A 21,518-nucleotide genomic window follows, 5' to 3' on the forward strand; every position below is an offset into this window, starting at 1 on the left:
TACACTGGAAAACAAAAGGGAAACCCTTCATGGTCGAGTTGCAACTGTTCCAGGAATGAACAAAATAAATTGTCATAAACCTGAAGTCGGAATGCATAAATACTGAGTCACGTCAGAAGTCAGTCGACCAAGTGAAATATAAATAAACGGGGTAAGTAATGTAAAAACAAAAATAACCAGATACACAACTTCAACACTTTGGATCTATAACTAAACAGCGTAATTAATCATTTAGGAATTATATGTTGGATATTTATATAAAGGTTCTTAGTAGTGTCTGATGGACGTTTTAAGGAAAAGGACGCGACGTTCGTTGACAAAACCCTGGCTCGTTAAATATTTGTTTAATGATGTTGACTTTTCACTAAGTCCGAGTATCAACTTCAAATTCTTGAGTTCGAAGATGTATACTCCATACGAGGGTGACGTTAGAATATTAATATTAGGTCAGGAAATTCACAATTTTAAATTTGAAATCGTCTCGTTTTATTTATCGCATGTTTTGGTACTTAGAATTGATGCGTAAGAAGAAGTATCTGTAGTGTCTGTCAAATCTAGTTCAAGAGAATATATAACGGGACAAAGGAAAGAAAGGTTTGGACTGTTAATAGAAAGAACATCATCAATAGAACCTGGGAAATTAAATGATCAAGCTTTGTTGATCATCTTGTTTAACAAGGATGTGAAGGAACTCAATGACGTAAAAACAAGATCAAACATTGCTTGTTCATTTTATAAGAAATTAAGATAACTTGATCTCCGGTTAAGCATGTTTTGTTATCGGGCTCATTTTTGACACAATGTGTAGTAATGTATAAAAATCAAACAATTTGAAGGTATGACATTTTAATAAAGAAACGCATTGTGCATCATTTGTTTAGGACTGGTTTTTATTTTTCAACAGTTATGGAGGTATCAAGAGTGGGAAAATCGACTTTTGTGATGGAATTTGTTTCAGAAAATGACTAAGGAGTTACATTTTTCAGAAAACCTTTTGAATTTGGAAGAATCAGCATATCACTTATGTCACTACAAGAGCAACAAGTAACAGTATTTCATAGTTAATTTTATCGTTGAATGAAAGGCTTCTAGAAACAGCTTTTCTGTGATTTAGTTTAAAAAGTATCAATACTTTTTAAGCAACACCAACCACCGCAGAAACATGGTTATCTCATTTTTTGGAAGGGTAAGCAGATTCTGTTTCAAAAATGGCACCGCCGTGTTGTTCATGAAAGTTCAAACCCTGTGATATTTCTACTTCGTAGGGTCAAATTCGTGAAAAATGTGAAGGTATTGTAAGTAAGACAATTGGAACATAACAGTCGTCATCTGTGCAACTTATATTTCATAATGGTAAATTACCTCTTGGTGGCGCTGGTAAAATATACGAAGGGATAACTCAAATTACACCATTTGGAGCCCTTGATATAATATTTATAGGTTCATTGAAATCATAATCCATCTATTCGGGAAATCAAGATGGGAAATACGAACGCTAAAATATATCATCAAGTTGGGGATATATGCTCCTCATGAAGTCGCTGTTTGCATGTTGCTAAATAGAAATGAAAATGTCATTATTGAGCAACTAAAATCAACTTTTTAGTAGTAAAGTTTTGTTTTCAATTGATTCTTAATGGTAATTTATACTTGCGAGTAAACGTATAAGACTGTATCCGTTTTATCATTTATCTCAGGTTAGATGGAATAGATGTCTAACTTGGTAACTAAATTTTTAATTATTTAGTGAGAAGACATCATCTGTATGGAGAAAGGTGAAGTCAAGTGATACTGCTAACTTCTTTGTCTTGTATGAAGTTATAAGAATAAAGGAATAAGTCGGTAGGAAGAGTAATACCAAGTTTTAATTGAATTTATATAAACCGCTATCAAAATCATAAAGTTTCTTTTATATATATAGTTTTTTTTACATTAACTTTCAAAGAAGATTTCATTGTAGTTTGAATATGAGTTGGCTCATAGTGTTCTGAATAAAAAGAGAACTAGAAAAAAAAAACCTGAAAAGATTTAAGATAAAAGAATCGAATCTTATTTTTATTTGAATTGATCTATTCAACCGAAAGGGATGTAAACAAATAATATATTTCTCTTGTCTGACCATACACTGGTTTATTGTTTGAAGTTTATATATGTTTTATAAAAAGTATTTTAAATCTCTTGAAGTAGTGGTAACTGTGAACAAGTATCATGATTTCCACTAAAAAAGAAAAATACCAAATGCATAATCAAACCGCATATTTTGTTTAAAAAACATAATATAAAAAAAACATTTAGAACCAAACTTTAAAGTAAAATGTAACTTATACACACAATGTGTTTTGTTTTAGACATATTTTTCTTCGATTGAGATTGAATACAAAATGTTAAAAAGGAGTGATCACAATTTACGATCAACATAATTCGTAATTCAGCTATGGATACCATGTTATAATTATAAATCTATTGATAGACAATCTGACAATCGAAACAAATTTCATATGTACATGTATATGTATAAATATGTACATCTCGTACTGAATACTTATTTAAGCTTTTGGTTTAGAAAAGCTTTTGGGACACATATAATTTGATAATGTTATTGTTATGTAAAAAGTAATCACGTTATATATTGTGTTAAACCACGATTTAACAGTTATAAGATATATGTTTCCCTTCTCAAAAGATATTTTTAGTAATTACACATTAAAGAGGAGCGGAAGATACCAGAGACACAGTCAATCCAATAAATCAAAACCAAACTGACAACGCCATGGCTAGAAATGAAAAACCCAAACAGACAAATGATAGTTTACAAGAAGCAACAAAACACATAAAGACTGAGCAATTCGAACCCTAACAAAAACTGGGGATGATCTCAGGTGCTCCGGATGGGTAAGCAGATCCTACTACACATGTGGCACCCGTCGTGTAGCTCATGGTATTACAAACTCGATAAATAGTTTAATTCGGTAGGTCACATTCATGAAAAGGGAAGGGGATTGTAGTTACGAAGAAAAAAACATATCCGATATCATCTGTGAAACGGTTATTCCATACCGGTCAACCAACTCGTGATAACACGTTCGTTGAAATGTTTGTAAACAAGTAAATAGATTTTTTATTTAAACAATTATATTTTGGTAGCTTATCGTACAATCCGTACACACAGATATATTGTGTATAGTAAGTTAAATTACGTTCAATGTTATTCATTTATTCATCATAAAACTGTCGTCTCTTTCTTTCATTTTGTCCCTTGGATTTAATATTTCATAAATTTTGCATATTAAATGTCTCCCTTTCTGTTCTCTAACTGTGTTACCCTTGACGTTTTCGGTTTGACTTCGGCTTCTGAGTTTGGATGTCCCTTTAATAAAATTTGACATCTTATGTGCTCTGGAAGGGTAAGCAGATCCTGCTCCACATGTGGCACCCGTTAACAAAGTTACATCATTTAATTAGATGTCGGTGTAGATCTAAACATGCCTCAATCGTATTTTATCAGATGGAATTAAAGTATCCGCGAAAATAAGTTGGTTTAAAGTAAGTGATTTTTCATGACGCAGATTTTTCTTTTAATAAAAAATTGCTACAGTGATTAAGGAATCGTAAAACTTATTTTTACAAATATTCACATACGATTCATAACATCTTTATGTTTGTGACTGTTTTTTTTTATGAAAAGGGTATGGACGTACTTATTTGTTTTTATTTGTTTTTATCAATGATGTCTTCTACTCAATCAACCATAACGACAAAGATTGATGAAAGCATAAACAAGGAATACGAGAAAATACTAATTAAACTTTATTATCAATCATTCGTTTCCATACAGATAGGTGATCTGTTGCTGCACTTTAAAAGATATCATTGTTTCAATAATTATATTTTCGTCGTCCCCATGGACCTCGTCTCCAGCCGTTGTTCCAGCCTTTATAACCACCATACCCGCCATAACGTCTGCCATATCTATTGTATCTGTTATAGTTGCCATTACCTCCCCAACGTCTTGAAGGGCCATATTTTGGACCATAATACTGAAATATTGAAACGATACAACTCAGAATCAATACTGATGACAAAATATATAAAAATTCAAAAAAAGTAATATTAACAATCAACTAAATATATTAGTATATGAACAATCTTGCCGATGATTTAAAACATCATTGGTTATTGTTTTATGTCATTTTTTTCGGTATTTACGGTTTAATTTATTTTGACTTTTGGCTTACACACTGTATTAAAAAATATCCGGAAACACATTTACAACGGATGTAAAAGAGAGGTGAAAGATCCCAGAGGAACAGTCAAACTCATAAATCGAAAATAATCTGATAACGCCATAGCTAAAATGAAAAAGACAAAGAGACAAATAATAGTAAACAAGACATTAGAAAACTAAAGACGGGGCAACTTGAAACCGATCAAAAATTGCTTCGAAAGGGTTAGCAGATCTAGCTATCTACAGCTCATGAATTCGAACATGCATGTTACGAGAGAAATTTATGTATTACTGAAAAATTATTACACCAGGGTTTTCGATATCACAAACTAGTCAAAAACATTTACTAAATTTTATCATCGGTATAAGGACATCATTCGTAAATAGAGCTCAACATGCAGACTTCTTATACGTTCAGGTATTTCACATCCGATATTTTATGGAAATATTCTTTATAAAGCACTAAAATGTCAGTATTCACATAAGAAGCTAACAAAACCTTTACATAGACTTATAAAGAAGGGATATAGTTACGATACTGTTGTCAGGTCATTAAAGATTGCATATTTTTGGCGTTAATATTGATTCACTTATAGGGTCTTTGCATCGGAACTAAACACATTTATTTAAAAACCAGTTGTTGGCATGACACGGGTTATGCTCTCCTCATATATGTTATGATGGTATGATACTAAACCCCTCACGGGAAGGATTGTGCCTGATATTCATATGATGAAGACATAATCTTTAAATCAGTTTAAAAAGTAAAATCACTAAAATACTGAACTTAGAGGGAAATCAATTCGGAAAGTCTATAATCATAATTGAAGTCTGGAGCTGGTATGTCAGTTAACTGCTAGTAGTCTGATGTTATTTATGAATTATTGTCATTTTGCTTATTTTTTTGGTTACATCTTCTGACATCAGACTCGGACTTCTCTTAAACTGAATTTTAATGTGCGTTTTGTTATGCGTTTACCTTTCTGCATTGGCTAAAGGTATAGGGGAGGGTTGAGATCTCATAAACTTGTTTAACCCCGCCGCATTTTTGCGCCTGTCCCAAGTCAGGAGCCTCTGGCCTTTGTTAGTGTTGTATTATTTTTAATTTTAGTTTCTTGTGTACAATTTGGAGTTTAGTATGGCGTTTATTATCACTGAACTAGAATATATATTTGTTAAAGAGCCAGCTGAAGGACACCTCCGGGTGCGGGAATTTCTCGCTGCATTGAAAACCTGTTGGTGACCTTCTGCTGTTGTCTTCTCTATGGTCGGGTTGTTTTCTCTTTGACACATTCCCCATTTCCATTCTCAATTTTATAACATATAGCAGGATTATTTAGCACCCATCGCGCGCATTTGTTTTAGAATGCTGTAGACATTATTTCTTTAAAACTTCATATAAAATATTTTCCCAGTTGTTAGCTTGCAAATAGTTGAGACATGGATCAAAACGGGCTGAATGACTTTTGACTTGAAGATCGTTATATCACAGTCCATCGAAAATATTTATATTTTAAAATATTTTAAAACGTTTAGACATTTTGTATCGGATCAATGGAAGAAAGATACACCTGATACAATGCCTAGTATTTATACTTGTATCTGCTACTTATTAATATTAAAAGGGTTCTCATATATCTCTTGCAATTCTATATTGTTCATTGAACCCAATATTGTATATTATTTAAATCATATCTCTTCCATTCATTACATAGTATTGTCTTTCATGTCGCTTTAAAAACTACAGGTATTAATCAACTTACATCACTTGCATCTGAAAAACAAATAAACTATGAATGAAATTTAAATAGTCTTGAAATTTATTGATTATCTTTCAATTTGTTTGTTACGCAATGAGGGTTGTGTTCGTAAATCTAATATACAACTTCATTATTTACCAGGCTTAATAATATATTAAATAAAAAAATAAAATAATTACTTTAATGAAGAAAAAAAGCTGTGATATACAAAGTTATTTTGACATTTTGTAACAAACGGTCAATAATGCACATTTACCTAGTTTGCATTTTAATGAATATGATTCAAAGATAAATAAAGATTACTAGTTTTTGATTTATAAAATAGGAAGTAAAAAACGTTGCATGTTTAATTTGCGCATGCAAACTATATTTTTGTATGGTATGGTGTATCATATAAATTGCTTAGTTTAAATACTACAATAATAAACCAAAATTAAATATCTTAATATGTTATACTCTTTGGCAGATATTCTGAATATTTTTTTTTATAGAGACTGATATCGAAAACGGTTTAAATAATTAAAAATTTTAACCAAAAAATTCGACAAAAGAATATCTACAACAAATTGTAACACACAACAAATTCAAGACAAATTTGTACTTACCACTTTGTACAGCAAATGATCCAATAAGGACTAAAACCACCAACACTGCGACACTGATAGTTTTCATTGTCTTCTATTCAAACTGTTTGCAGAAAGAAACTGATTACTGAGAATTATCCTTTATTCTTATTGACAATTGTCTTCGCTTTATATATACTTTGTTTAACCAACTCACTGCAGATCTGTTAATCAAGAGGAAGAAATAATCACACACAAGATCCTGTTAAAGTGTGATCAAAGTTAAAACACAAATGTCAGTGCATAGCATAATGTGTAAACATTGTCAAATTATTTGCAAGAATGGAAATTAAAAACGAGGAAATCCAAAAAATGTACAGTAGTTTATCATTTTGATTCATTTAAAGTCATAAGAAACCTCAAAAAAAAAAAAAAAAATGGACATGTTTTTTTATAACTCAATGGATAGTTTTCATTATAAAACTTATGTACATATACTTTTCTTTAATTTATTCATATTTAGAAGAAGTGTACTTTATTTTAATTGTTTCCTTCCAGGAAGCAATTCCCCCGACATATTTCCCGTATGCAAAGTGAGCTGAGTGTGACCCATGTCGTAAAAATCCGGTGATCACAATACGCATGGATGTCCTTAAAATAGACTATTATCTAAATTTACATGTTAAACACGTGCCCATATTCTAAGTTTTTTTGTTGATTTTTTTTTCGATTGTTGACAAACAGGTAACAATCGTTAAACTTCGGCTTCAAAACACGAACTTTAATTACCTGCCATATTTTGACAACAACACTGACCGATTGAAAAAACAATTGACCATTATACGAAATTTACACGAAAAAAAATGATAACTTCGTGCACAGAAGACTAAGTTTATGATGTTTGTATGCATTGGTTCAAGAATAGGAAGACTTTAAAGAATAATATAGAGGTTGTAATAAGTAACAAAACTGGAGTGCTGCTAGGGTCCGCTTTTCATAAAAATTGTAGCAATTTATCAAAATTTTGTATTTTCTCAGTTCACAGGTTTTCTTTTTTTTTCGAGTTTGGTTTCTCATCGTAGGTGTTCATGTGTAGCGTGGTGATAATTTAACAGTTATATATAGAGTCTGTTTATTGAAATTCATTCCTTAACCACAGATTTGGTCAGTACGAACGTGCAGTGACAAAAAGCACCACTTGCTGCCTTGTGATGTGTCATGCTCTTTGATTGAGTTATTATCTCTTTGGCACATTCCACGTTCCCGTTCTCGGTTTCAGAGAGTTCATATAGAGGCAGCAACATCTAAACAACTTGTGTTTTAGTAACAGGGGTATATACAAAAGCAAAGAAAAGCCTATAATACCATGATACAACCGTTTTTGACAACCAAGAATATTTGACATATAGCAAAAATGAACAAAAAGCAACGAAAAGAAGCACATCTTATGAACGAAAAGCAAAAAGCAGAAACGCAATGTCGATCAATTTCAACGTCAGACAAAATAATGATTTGTAGACAAAACGCTGTACCGAACGCATTGATCATATATTTGATGCAGAAATAGGTAGAGGTATTTATCATTGACTGTCGAACTTTAAATTTCAGAATAACAAAAACCCGTTTTAACCAGGGGTACCTTTTCGACTCTTTTTTTCTTTATACATGTCATATATAAGGTTATTTTAGTACGAGTTTTCCGTTTATGATCATAATAAATAAAATATCATCTCATGTTGAACTGATGCATTTTTCAAATATTTTAACTACTTTTGTTGTCCATAGGTTTTATAACGTTTTGCAGAGACTGTCGTATTAAGTAATGGTGACCGTTGTATCAGAAATGATATTTCTCATAGATAATAATCTTGTTATGATTTATCTACGTTGGCTAGAAGTATAGGGGGAGTGTTGAGATCTAAAATAACATGTTTACCTCCGTCTCATATTTTTGCGCCTGTCTATAATGAGGAGCCGCTGACCTTTGGAAGTATTGTATGATTTTTAATTTCAGTTTCTTTTATATATATCGGACTTTAGTTTACATTTCTCTGCAATTCCAATTGCAAAAAAAATGGCCTTTATCATACCTCGTTTTTTACAGCTATTAATAGTTATCAAAGGTACAAGGGTTAAAATTTAAAACGCCAGACGCGCTTTTCATCTACATAAGACTCATCAGTGACGCTCCGACCAACATATTGATAAGCTAAACACGTTCAAAGTTGAAAAGCATTGATGATCCCAAATGCCTAAAAGTTATACGAAATGACGTTCTTTCGAGATTTGAAATTTAAACTTCCAGATGATATTGTTATGTTTTGAAAATATTGTAATTCAATTTATAAAACATTTATGTATTTACTGTCAGCAAATCCAGCAATATGGTGATGAATGAATACATACAAAAGTAATCAAGACGAAACACTAGTAAAGCTTTAATTAAGATATCATTCATTTATAGTTGTTGTTTGAACTAATAGAGGTAGCCTTTGTTTCCGTATGGTCCTCCCCAGGGACTGCTATTCCAGCCTTTATTCCAGCCATAATTTCCGTGATATCCAGTGTATCCGTTATAACTATGGTAACCGTTGTTGTATGATAAATTATATCCTGGATTATAATCCTGAAATATGAAAAAGATTTAAGATAGAGTCAATGATGATGTTGAGAAATAAAGCAATCAATAAAAAAATGACACTATATCAATAAAGTAGCCGATGATTCAAGCCTTCTTGTCTATTTTATTTCATCCACTCCTGTTACATAATTATATCAATTTATTACATTGGTTGCAATAAATTACATTTTTTTTCCAGTTAAATAAAAACCGATAATTTCACATGTAAAATAAACGTGGTTATTTCACTCTCTGACGTCATACAACAATAGGCGTTGTCAAGACGTCGATAACGGCGGATCAAAACAAATTGTGAATGCGTAGAAAAAAGATATAGTTCCTAATATGTTTAACATTAATTTCTATAAAAAAAGCCGTTTGCCAATGGGTTAAAAAGAATAAGTAATTAAAGAATTCAAATATCGAAAAATATTCAACTTGTGACCGAACAACACTGATAATAAACTCATGCGCTACGTGCATTCATGAATTAATGTGTTGTTCGGTCACTCGTTGAATATTTTCTCTATTTGAATTCTTCGATTAGTTATTCTATAAAAATGTATCTTATAGTTTGGTGACAATTTAGCAACTGCAAATAGTAAACATTATAGATAAAGCACAACAATTTTCCCATCCATTTCCCCCATATTGATTTACCTTTGCTTAACACGTCTGACACTCTATAAACAAATGGCTGTTTAGAAACGGTTAATTATAGAATTGGGAACTTGAAAAATATATTAGAAAAAGATACAAATATATTTATTATAGTGTTAACACATCTAGTATTATAATTTTTCATGTGTCAGTAAATGATAACAAGATAAGTATACAAAACAATTTTGAAAATATAAGCGGGAAACAATAGCAGAGCTATAACATATAAAACCTTTTCAACAATTTCGAATTAAGGACAAATAGAAGAACAAAAAGAAGAACAAACATTTATGAAAGCAAATCATAAAATTCTTCCTGGTTTGATATTTCGTTGTTAAGGTTGCCCAATTTGATAGAACTAAAAGACTGAGTTTAACAGTTCGATTGTGTGACTATTATTTTTAATATGATGAAGCCTTTTTACACAGAAAATGCATTTTTGCATATAGTTTGTGTGCTTATCAAAAGAAATCCGACATATTATAGATTTCAAAAGTTACATTCTATCTTTGACAAAATAAATTGAAAACAGCACGTTCTAAACATTTCCTGCTTTCAAAGCGATTTTTTGCATTTTACTTCATCAGGAAAGCTCAAAGACAAATATATGAAAGCCATGGATGTATTAGAACAAACACAGTTGGAAATCTTAATTACCATAAAAGAACTTTAACAATAGCCATATATATCTAAGGTGAGAATTAGACAAAATGAACAACTTAAATGAGTCAAACCTTTACTTACCACTCTTCACGGCAAATAATCTAACAAGGACTAACAATGTGAGACTTTATGTGTTCATTGCTTACAACCTTTTACTGATATAACTGATTGTTTATAAATACTTTTATTCTACATAAATATTGTCTGCGCATTATATACATTATGCAATCAACTCACTGCAAATCAAGAGGAAGAAACAACCACACACATGTTCCTATTACATTAAAATTTAAAATGTAAATGTATTACATAATCCGTATCCCTTGTCAAGTTAGATGCAAGAATAAAAATAAAAATTCAAAATATGGTTCATTGTAAGGAGGAAAAAATCATTATACTGATGTTGTTAAAAGCGAAAACACAAATTTTATGTTTTAGACAAAGGCAATAGAAGTGCGAAGCAACTCTTTCAGTCATTCAGTTATTCAAAACCGAAGAAAATAATCGGCATTTTTTTTCCGGTTAAAACAAAACTTTACGTTGAAAGAAATGATTCAACCTTTCTACATGTGAACTTTTCAATCTATGTAGTAACATATCAACAGCACCTGTACGTACACGGAGTATATGTCTCCCAGTATTCCACGGCTTAGATTTTTTATCATTCTTTTCTTAAAAGTCATGTTACTTTCTAAGTCATGCTGCTGACATGGAAGCTATATAGTAAACCAAGTGTTGAGGTATGAATCGCCTCTCAGTAAGTTCGGACGCAATGACGAGTTTAATTTGTTGATTGTTATGGAATTATATGTTGCACAGATAACAGCGGATATGTTCCCAATGTCCTACAATCTTTTCCCTCTTTTCCCGAATGTGACATACCATATTAGACTCATTATCTAGTGTGTACTTACAAGGGCGAGCAACACGACTGATGCCACATGTGGAGCAGGATCAGCTTATCTTTCTAGAGCATTCTCAGTTTTTTGTGGGCTTGTGTTGCTCAGTCTTTGGTTGTGTATGATGTTGTTACTTCATTTATGATTAGTTTGAATGTCCCTCTAAAATCTTCAGCATTTCTTTTAGATAAATTAAACAGAATTTGGTAAGTGGGTAATCCTTATTTGTTGAACCTTTGACATTTTACAATATATCTATTTGAATGTTCGCATTGCTCTTGCCTCTTTATGATCTGATTAAAAAATATCAATTTTGGCCCATATCTTGATCTGATCTGATAGTGACGTCAAAATATAAAAAAATCTGCACATACGTTTTTGTTATTTCTTTCCCAAAGTTTATTAATTTCAGAAATAACTTGACACACAATTTACCCTTTTTAACATATTTGGACAAGTTTCTATCACACCTTGCCTTCAATTTCTGAATCATACGATACGGGAATATTCTTATTCTTTTAACCTTTATCTGCTTAGATATCGAAGTGCTGGCATGGAACATATTTTTAATCACAAAATGTGTATGTTTACTTTTTGTTTTTGAACTTTGTAATTGGTGGCTTCGAATATCCTGCATGTATTTTTGCAAAGCATCCAGATTATCAACTGCTGTTACCATTTTCAACATAAGGAAATGCTTGTACCAAGTAAGGAATGTGCCAGCTGTTCACTTATCACTTGACGTTTGAGCAGTTGATTTTGACATTTGATGAGACACTTTCTGTGAGTTCTCTTTTAGATAGATTAATATTTTGTAATCAATCGTGTAATCTGATACTGTTTATACTGTTCTTTTCTAAAAGCATTTTCAGTTTAAAATTTGTTTTTTAATGCCACAAAATTGTTGAACAAATAAAGTAGAGGCTGTAATAAGCATATATATGTTGTGTACAAGATGTAAGTTTGCACAAATTATAATTTGTACAGGGTTTTTGTACAAGTTATAAGTTTTTTGACACATACCTTTTCACCAGATGATACAATTTTATCTTCTAAAATGAATAAGTTTAATGTCTTAAATTTGAATTTGTATACTTCAATCTAACAACAAGTGTTATTCTCCTTGTCATCAAACTGGAAATGAGGATACCTGAATTGTTTAAATTCAAATTTGATTTATCTCCTATATACCAAAATCATTTCCAAAAAAGTCGTTTTGTGTCCTTATAATGTTTTATATCTAGGCTCAGTATAAACTGTATTATGCAGTTGCAGAAATATAACAAAAATATGAGAAACAAAAGACTATGTGCTTGCATCATCCATTTATATTTAGTGGTTCATAAAACACTGATAACTTGTACAAAAAACCTGTACAAATTATAATTTGTACAACATTACAACTTGTACACAACATATACATCAATCACATTTGTTTATCTTCATAATCTACAAATGACCTCTGCTCAACATTGTAGACATAACGTTTTTCTTACCTATCATCTCTGTAATACTGACATTAAGCTAGTATTTGTTTATCATAAAAGGATCAAAAGTAACGACCTTGAGTGTCAATTACTTTCAAAAGAAAACAATTGAAAAATTGATCTAGTGTTATCCATTGTTATGCTGATAATATTTTCATCAAATTTCTATATATCTTTTATACTTTAAAAAAAAAACCTTGACTAAAAAAAACTATTACAAAATTGACTTATAATTTTGGCCATGCTGATATATTTTAGATCTTGTCCTATCAATTTCGTGATTTATAAATTTCCATTAATCTAGTATAACTGTTTTTATTAAAAGTCAAATACGCAGAAAATTGGCCAGAAATAGATTAATAAAATTGAGTTAACTGACGATTTTCTTCATTTGACTTAATTGTAGACCTTATCTTGCTGATTTTGTTTCTTTTACTTAAAAATCTATTCATGAGTAATAGTTTCGATATTTATAGAAAAAAATAATACAGAAATGGTACAAATCGTTATTTTTGGATAGCAACTCAAATAAGAAGCCTTTTAACCCAATTTAGGGTGACAATGGTGGATATTCACATCATCCGTCGACCATAACTATATATAATTCTGATTAATAAAAAAATGAATGAAGCCTGTATGGACAATTAATGTGTTTAACTGTAAACGTTGATATATATTTTGATATATATTTTACAAATATAAAACCAGGAGAATGGGTTTGCAAGTTTAAATTTATTTCATAAAATGTCTATTCAAGTTGATCATATATTCAGTAATGCATTATTTGCAGTGAAATGAAACTATGTCATCATGTGTTTTGAACAATTTCGTCATAGAATAATCAGGAATGGAACAACATGATTTAAAAAAAATAACAATATAATAATAATGTTAATATTATGTTATTATAGTTATACTATTAACCATGCAGAGCGAAGCGAACACTTACATATGTTTAAATATAATCTCCCAGTTTTGTGTAACTTTTTAGGTTACCATCTGTGCATATTGTATTATATATATCGGTACAATACATAGTCATAGCAAGCGTGGTATTCCACTATGTAGTCTTAGTACTCTTTCTTGCAACTTTTGCGTCCTATGCCTATTTAACTGTTTAAAAAATGGGTAAATATTCGAAGCACTATGTTGTTTTCTACCCTAAAGTGTTTTTTTTTGTGGGCGTTCGTTTTTCACTTGCTCGTGATCAACTTCGTATTTGATTTGTCCTTCCTAAAGTACTTATTTGAGCATCACTGAAAATTATTAAGAAAACGCAACGAAAATATTGCGTACAAAATTATAACTCAGATATATTTGATAAGTTTTTATGTTACTCCTTGCCTCATATAGAAGAATTTGAAATATCTTTGTTTAATGTTCTGTTAAGGGATCTTCAAGCTGAAGAATACACAACAACAAACAAAAAGGAATTTCCTCCATATTTATTGGACTCACAAGAGAGAAATGCAAATGTTGATTAAACCGTTGTAATTCTAAATTTAAATCTTTTTATAATTATTGGTGTACATCAATTTGACACAAATGTATAAAATGATATACTTTCAGCGTTTAAAATTGCGGTTGAAAGTTAGTATCAAGGAGATGCAACCATTAAGCCTTCGAAAAAAAAAGTATAACAAAAAAATACTATCGATTACGTAACAATTAAAATAAATGGAAAGACAATGGTAAACAAACCTCCGAATAACACCTGTTCCAGGAATGCAGATGTTAAAAAAAACAAAAAAACAAAGACGAAATGCATTAATACAGTCATGTCAAAATTCAGACGAGCAAAAGAAACATAGAACCATAAACTAACTAACGTAACGTTACCCAAATTGCAACGAGTACCCAAATTGCACCTATTTAGCAAAAATAGCAGCGGAAATCCTACAAGATATCCTAGAGACTAAACCATTTGTATTTTTATGATTTGATACTATACATGTCTTTCAAAATAGGAAAATATATGTAGATATACACAAAACGTTCAGAGTATTTATCAACAGATGAAGTGTTTACTGAAAAAGCAAAATGTACTGAAACATCGCTATGCGACGGCATCAAAACGTCATCTTTTTAAAATTAGAAAATACGATATGTTTCAAGTATTCATTTCTTGAAAAAAGAAGAGTAAGCATGGAAAAATATCCAATTGTTCAAAATATTTGAAAAAAATAAGCAAAAGCTCTGTTATTCGACTTTTGACGATGCGAATTTAAGCATGGATGCAATTTGGGTACTCCTCATTACAGACTCATTGATGGTTGTGAGGTTAGTTCAAACCAATTTTTCTATGATTCCATATGAATTGAAAATCAAATTGGTGTACCTATATAGTAAAGAAGGATACGGCTACAAAAAAAAACAACACAAAATGGAAACTTTTGTCTTAATCATAAAAAAACGTAGTTGAAAAAAGTGTCAAAATAGGTGCAATTTGGGTACCGTCAAGTTAGGTAGAGTAAAATAAAAAAAAATATACAACTATATCACATATAATCTATAACTCAAGACAATCTTTTATTATTTGTGATATTTATCTATAAGGGCTTATTGTTTGTTTTTAAATATTTACCTTGTGTTATATCTCGTCTTATTATGTTTAATATATACCTCCTGTTACCTTTTACTTATTGTGAAAATTCCTGCTTTTTAGATTAAGCATTTAAGTTGTATAATCCTATTGATGTGTAGAATCCATTATTGATATCCGTTATCAATTAATCAGCATTTCTGAAAATTCAAAAAAAAGTCAAGTGACCCTTCAAAGAGTTATTGTCCTTATATAGTATTTTTTTTAAAACAATTGTTAACTATATAATCTTTAAAAAAATCTTCTACTCTGAAACTGTGAATTTAATCAAAGTTAGACACAGTCATTATTAGGATATTCAATCTAATTTATATGTCCGATGACCCCGCCTACACACCAACATGGTCAACATGTCTCAAAATGAAATAAAGGAGTCAAATGCAAATTTTGTCTTATATTTTTGAACCGTCAGATATAGCGAAATCTGAAAAGAGCAAAAATGTTAAAACTGTCCATTGACGTCAAAACTGTTTTTGGCGTATTGAATTTTAAACCTGATGCTTTTTGTTATCTATTAATCATGCTTTTCTTTGTCTAATATGGTCTCCTTTTTATTTGTATTGTAGTCCTGTAATATTATGTTGTCATTTCAATGTTATATTTAACTTTGCCATTAAAGTGCGAGGTTTGGCATGCCATAAAACCAGGTTCAACCCACCACTTTTATTCCCCTCTAAAAGTGTCCTGTACCAAGTCAGGAAGATGGCCATTGTTATAATATTGTTCGTTTCTGTGTGTGTTGCATTTTAACGTTGAGTCGTTTGTGTTTTCTCTTATTTTTGAGATAAGACGTGGCACGGTACTTGTCTATCCCAAATTCATGTATTTGGTTTTGATGTTATATTTGTTATTCTCGTGGTGTTTTGTCTGTTGCTTGGTCCGTTTCTGTGTGTGTTGCGTTTCGGTGTTGTATCGTTGTTCTCCTCTTATATTTAATGCGTTTCCCTCGGTTTTAGTTTGTTACCCCGATTTTGTTTTTTGTCCATGGATTTATGAGTTTTGAACAGCGGTATACTACTGTTGCCTTTATTGGACAAATTCTTATTGAAGTTATTGCCCATAAATTTTACCGTTTTTTTCATTTTTGCCTATTTTCATTAAAAATGTGATATTTTTTTTTAATTATTATAACTCATACGTTAATAAACGAAAATGAGTTATAGTTAGTAGTTTCTCACTTTTCAAATGAGTGATTGGCCTTACTTCGAACTTTATTTACCTTCTTTTGTGGTTTGAGCAAAATCCAAAGAAGATAGATTCTAAATAGACTAAAAGATCAGTAAAACAAGTCTTTTTTCGTCTACAATGTTGGAGAATGTCCTTTGTTTGATATGCACATAGAACAAGGTAAGCGACACAGGCTCAATGTTCAGTTTATGGTAACTTACGTTTATTAGTTAACGGAGATCAATATTTTTGTGATTTTGTTTTTTAGTATGTCTTTTGATTGAGTTAAGGCATTTCAATTGATATTGTATTGTGTGTCTTTCTTTGCAGTAGTGTGTAGTATATTATGGTACTAAGATAACCGCTGTTATAAAAACGTCTAGAAATGATGCGCATGTAGTTGAAAATATATTAATAGGACCAAAGAAGAACAATTTGAATTGTGAATGTGAACAATAACACGAAGATATATAAAGGTACCGAGCCGCGTAAACAAATGAAATTGAAAAATAATGGTATTTATTATTTGTTGTTTTCTTTTTTTTATTATTTATCAATGTATCAACTTCATCTATTGGTTTGATTATATGTCATGTTTGAATATTTCAACGCATTGTTACAGTTAGAAGGGCCAACTAGTAGTCCGATCAGCAGTACTTTTTTTAGGAATAAATCGTACACACTTCTTTGTTTCTAACTTAATGCCAGATGTATAAAATGGACATAATAGAGGATAACCACAAACAGATGAACACGTACTCTTACATAGATGATATCAGTATCTTTAAAATCTTTTTAACAGATTGCATTCCCATGTTGCACTATTTTTGAAAAAACTTTATTTTACAATAACATAAACAATACCAATGTTATTGCATCTAAAGCATATATTGACAATTATTATCTCTTAAATGATGGATTAGGCCAAAGTATAAAAAGCCCGAAACCTAATTTAAACATTAAAGAGCTAATAGTCATTGGCATTTTATTCATGTATTTCAAAATTGGGTTCCCCGTTTAAAATTGTATTACTATAGCATACAAATTCTATGTTTATAATGTGTTTATTGGAAATTCCTCATCATTGGATAATCGAGTGACAAGACATAATTTGAACTTGACACAGAATGTTAGACAAAAGTAGTTTGAAGACATAGTGCATTAATTGCCTAATCGATGAACTGTTTATTGTTAAGTTTTATGTTTAATATAGTCAACTGTAGTTTATCGATGTATACATGATCATACAATCATTTAAGGGGGTTTTGTATATCATCCAAAGGTTTCTTTATACATTCTTATACATAGTTATACGGTGAATGTTGAAAAAATAGCTAACATGTAGTTAACGAGTTTAAATTACCTAAATACCTCATGGAATTTTAACATCTTAAATTGTATATCGATTACTTAGCTTTAGAAAATTGTTTGTCGTAAATATCAAATGTGGTACAAGTGACTTTTAAAACAGCCGCCGTAACTGACGTTACCCAACTTGCAACGAATACCCCTTTGCTGATTCGGTAGACACATATCATAACTAACACCTAAAAATAATTTGTGAACGAAATTGGTATATACAGTTACTTTTGAAACTCATACACTATAATGGCATTTTTACATCGCGATGACCGTGAGGGCATTCCGATGTATTCTTATCGCCTATATTTCCTTTACGTTACCTTTGTTTTGGGTTTGTAACCGATCTTTAAATATGATAAATACGCGAACATTTACGAGTGCAAAATAACAATCATTATCGTTTGTTATAAAACATCTCTTCAATGAATATTGATAAAAATGTTTTTGTTTTTGTTTGAAACGATACAACTCATTTATAATATCTATGCACACGTACCGCAAAATTGTGTTTAAGAATTCGGAAGAATATCTCAAGAACGTTTTGCGACAATCCCTGCAAGGACCGGTAAATCTGAATGGAATATTGTTTTTTGTTTGAAAATATAAATGCGTACATCCAATCCTTCAGAAAAATCGATTTTGTACGGAGGAGTTTACACCATGCACTTACTCTGCAATATATTTAGTTGAAAATTATATATTCATGCAACTGTTATATTAATATTATATACAACAACAAACCATTCACGGTATACTGATTTGTATCACTACAATATAAAAGTTATTACGGTGAGGTTGAATTTCATTTATTCATCATCCACCCACGAACTTGTCTCAGAAAAAAATACATCTCTGTACATTGTCCTCAGTTTCAGGTATAGAGATGTGATTTTTTTCTGTGACAACTAAGTGCATTTAACCATCCACAGGAACCTGCGGTCATACGATGTTCAGTTCTTCAGTACTTTGATTGATTATTCCGATATATAAAGAACAATGCAACTGACAATTGTTAAAAATAGCACCGGAAAATCTCCTGTTTTTACATTATTTGCCCATGCAGTATAGCTGTGTTTTAAAGGCAAAGCCGCCGTGTAATACTCCAATCGACCCGATTTACTTTTTAAAGTTAATCCGTAGGAAGATAATTATTTGGCTGAATATCAGCTTTTTATCAAGATTTCGAGTCCGGATATGTGTCACACATTAATATTGTGGTTTCTAGTTATATGCGATTAAACGAAGGTACTCTGTAATCGTAAATGATGTTGATTTCATGTTCATTTTAGAACTTCCGAAGCCTTTTGATTTTCTAATTTTGTTTTGTATTAATGTTTATTTGTTCATATTGAATTTAACCAAGAAAGTGATTTTAATTGTAGGGTTTGTTTGGTTTTTAGGTGTGTCTGATTTTTTTTTGTATTCAAGTAAATGGATACTTCCACTGTCTTGTTAAAATTGTCTCCGGTCATTGCCAAGAATATGCGAGTTGTAGTAAATGTTGCCAAATGCTATCTGCGATTCTGGTAGTAATGCAATATTATTTAAATCAACAGAATATGAACGAAAACTGTCCGATAAATGCTACAGGAAAGAAATGTGTTGATTTGTTCGTTTTTGAATTGAATTAACTGGATCGGTTTTCAAGAAAAAAACAAATTGTTTTATATTGATGACCTGTGACCTTGTTTTGCGGCAAGATTGTACCCTCTTTTATATTTACGACAAATATTTTCATTGCTGTTTGACGTTTCGGCCCCGAGGGTATCACCAGCCCAGTAGTCAGCTTTTCGGTGTTATCAATTATATGGTCATTTTTATAAATTTCATATTGCAAAAAGTACACGACATCAGCTTTCAAATGAGCTTTTTAAATCCCTTGAGGTATAAATGTTATTTAAATTTCTAAATCTGTCCTCTCCTCTGCTCTTATATCTTCACCTGGCCTTTGTCGTAATCCATATATTATCGGATCATAATTATATTTTGGTAGCTTATCGGTACAAACAGATATAATTGTGTATAGTAAATTATTCTACGTTCAATTTTATTCATTTATTTATAATAATACTGTATCTTTTCTTTCTTTTGTTTTGTCCTTTAGATTGAAGATTCCATATTTGTTGCATCTAAAATGTCTCTCTTTCTGTTTTCTAACTAAAATTTGACATCTCAGGTGCTCCGGAAGGGTGAACAGATCTTGCTCCACATGTGGCACCATTTAACTAAGTGAAATTATTTAATTGGATGTCGGTGTGGACCGAAATAAACTTCAATGGTATTTTATCTTATGGTACTTGTAATTAATTTTTCATGAGGCAGATCTTTCTTTAAATAAAAATTTACCACTGACAGTAATTAAGGAAATCAAACCGTAAGACTTATTTTTACAAATATTCACATACGATTCATAACATCTTTATGTTTGTGACTGTTGGTTTTTGTTGAAAAGAGTATGGATGTACTTTTTTGTTTTTTATCAATGCTGTCTTCCACATAATCAACCATAACGACAAAGATTGACGAGAGCATAAAGAAGGAATAAAGAAAAAAAGACTAATTAAACTTTATTATCTATCATTCGATTCCATACAGATACGTAATATGTTGCTGTACTAACACTTATAAAGATATCATTGTTTCAATAATTATATTTTCTTCGTCCCCATGAACCTCGTCGTCTCCAGCCATTGTTCCAGCCTTTATTACCGCCATACCCGCCATAACGTCTGCCATATCTATTATATCTGTTATAGTTACCACCTCCCCAACGTCTTGAAGGACCATAGTTTGGACCATAATACTGAAATATTGAAACGATACAATTCAGAATCAATTATGATGACAAAAAATATAAAAATTCAAAAAGTTCGTAATATTAACAATCAAATGAAAATACTTGTTTATGAACAAACTTTCATATCATTTAAAGGACTGTTGATTTGAAGCTCGTTGTATCACAGTCCCTCGAAATATATTTATATTTTAAAATAGTTTAAATCATTTAGACATGTTGTATCGGATCAATTAAAGAAAGATAAACCTGATACAATGCATATTGTTTGTACTTGTATTTGCTAACAATTTATATAAACAAGGGTTCTCATATATCTCTTATAATGTTCATTTAACTCAATATTGTATATTATTTAAATTATATCTCTTCAATACATTACATAGTTTAGTCTTGTTATGTCACTTTAAAAACTAAATAAACAAACTTACATCACTTGCATCTGAAAAACAAATCAACTATGAATGATATTTTTTTGTTACTCAATGAGGAATGTTCGTAAACCTAATATACAAGTTAATTATTTACCAGGCTTAATAACATATCAAATGTAAACACTTTAATGAAAAAACAAAACTGTGATATATTGAGGTATTTTGACATTATTTAACAAACGGTCCATAATGCAGCATTTACCTAGTTTGCATTTAAATGGATATGATTTAACGATAAATAAAGATTACTATTTTGTGATTGATATAATAAGAAGTCAAGAA

At 30.7% G+C, this 21,518-nt stretch overlaps 1 long non-coding RNA gene across 1 annotated transcript; it reads right to left on the minus strand.

Moving 5' to 3' along the window:
* Window positions 1–20,560: 20,560 nt before the first annotated feature.
* Window positions 20,561–21,265, minus strand: LOC139522303 (uncharacterized). Its single transcript, XR_011664376.1, has 2 exons — window positions 21,234–21,265; window positions 20,561–20,811 (listed from the first exon to the last, which is right to left on the minus strand). It is a non-coding gene; the product is annotated as an uncharacterized lncRNA (long non-coding RNA).
* Between the last annotated feature and the right edge of the window lie 253 nt (window positions 21,266–21,518).

Source organism: Mytilus edulis, chromosome 5, assembly GCF_963676685.1.
Source record: "Mytilus edulis chromosome 5, xbMytEdul2.2, whole genome shotgun sequence".
Taxonomy (NCBI): domain Eukaryota; kingdom Metazoa; phylum Mollusca; class Bivalvia; order Mytilida; family Mytilidae; genus Mytilus; species Mytilus edulis.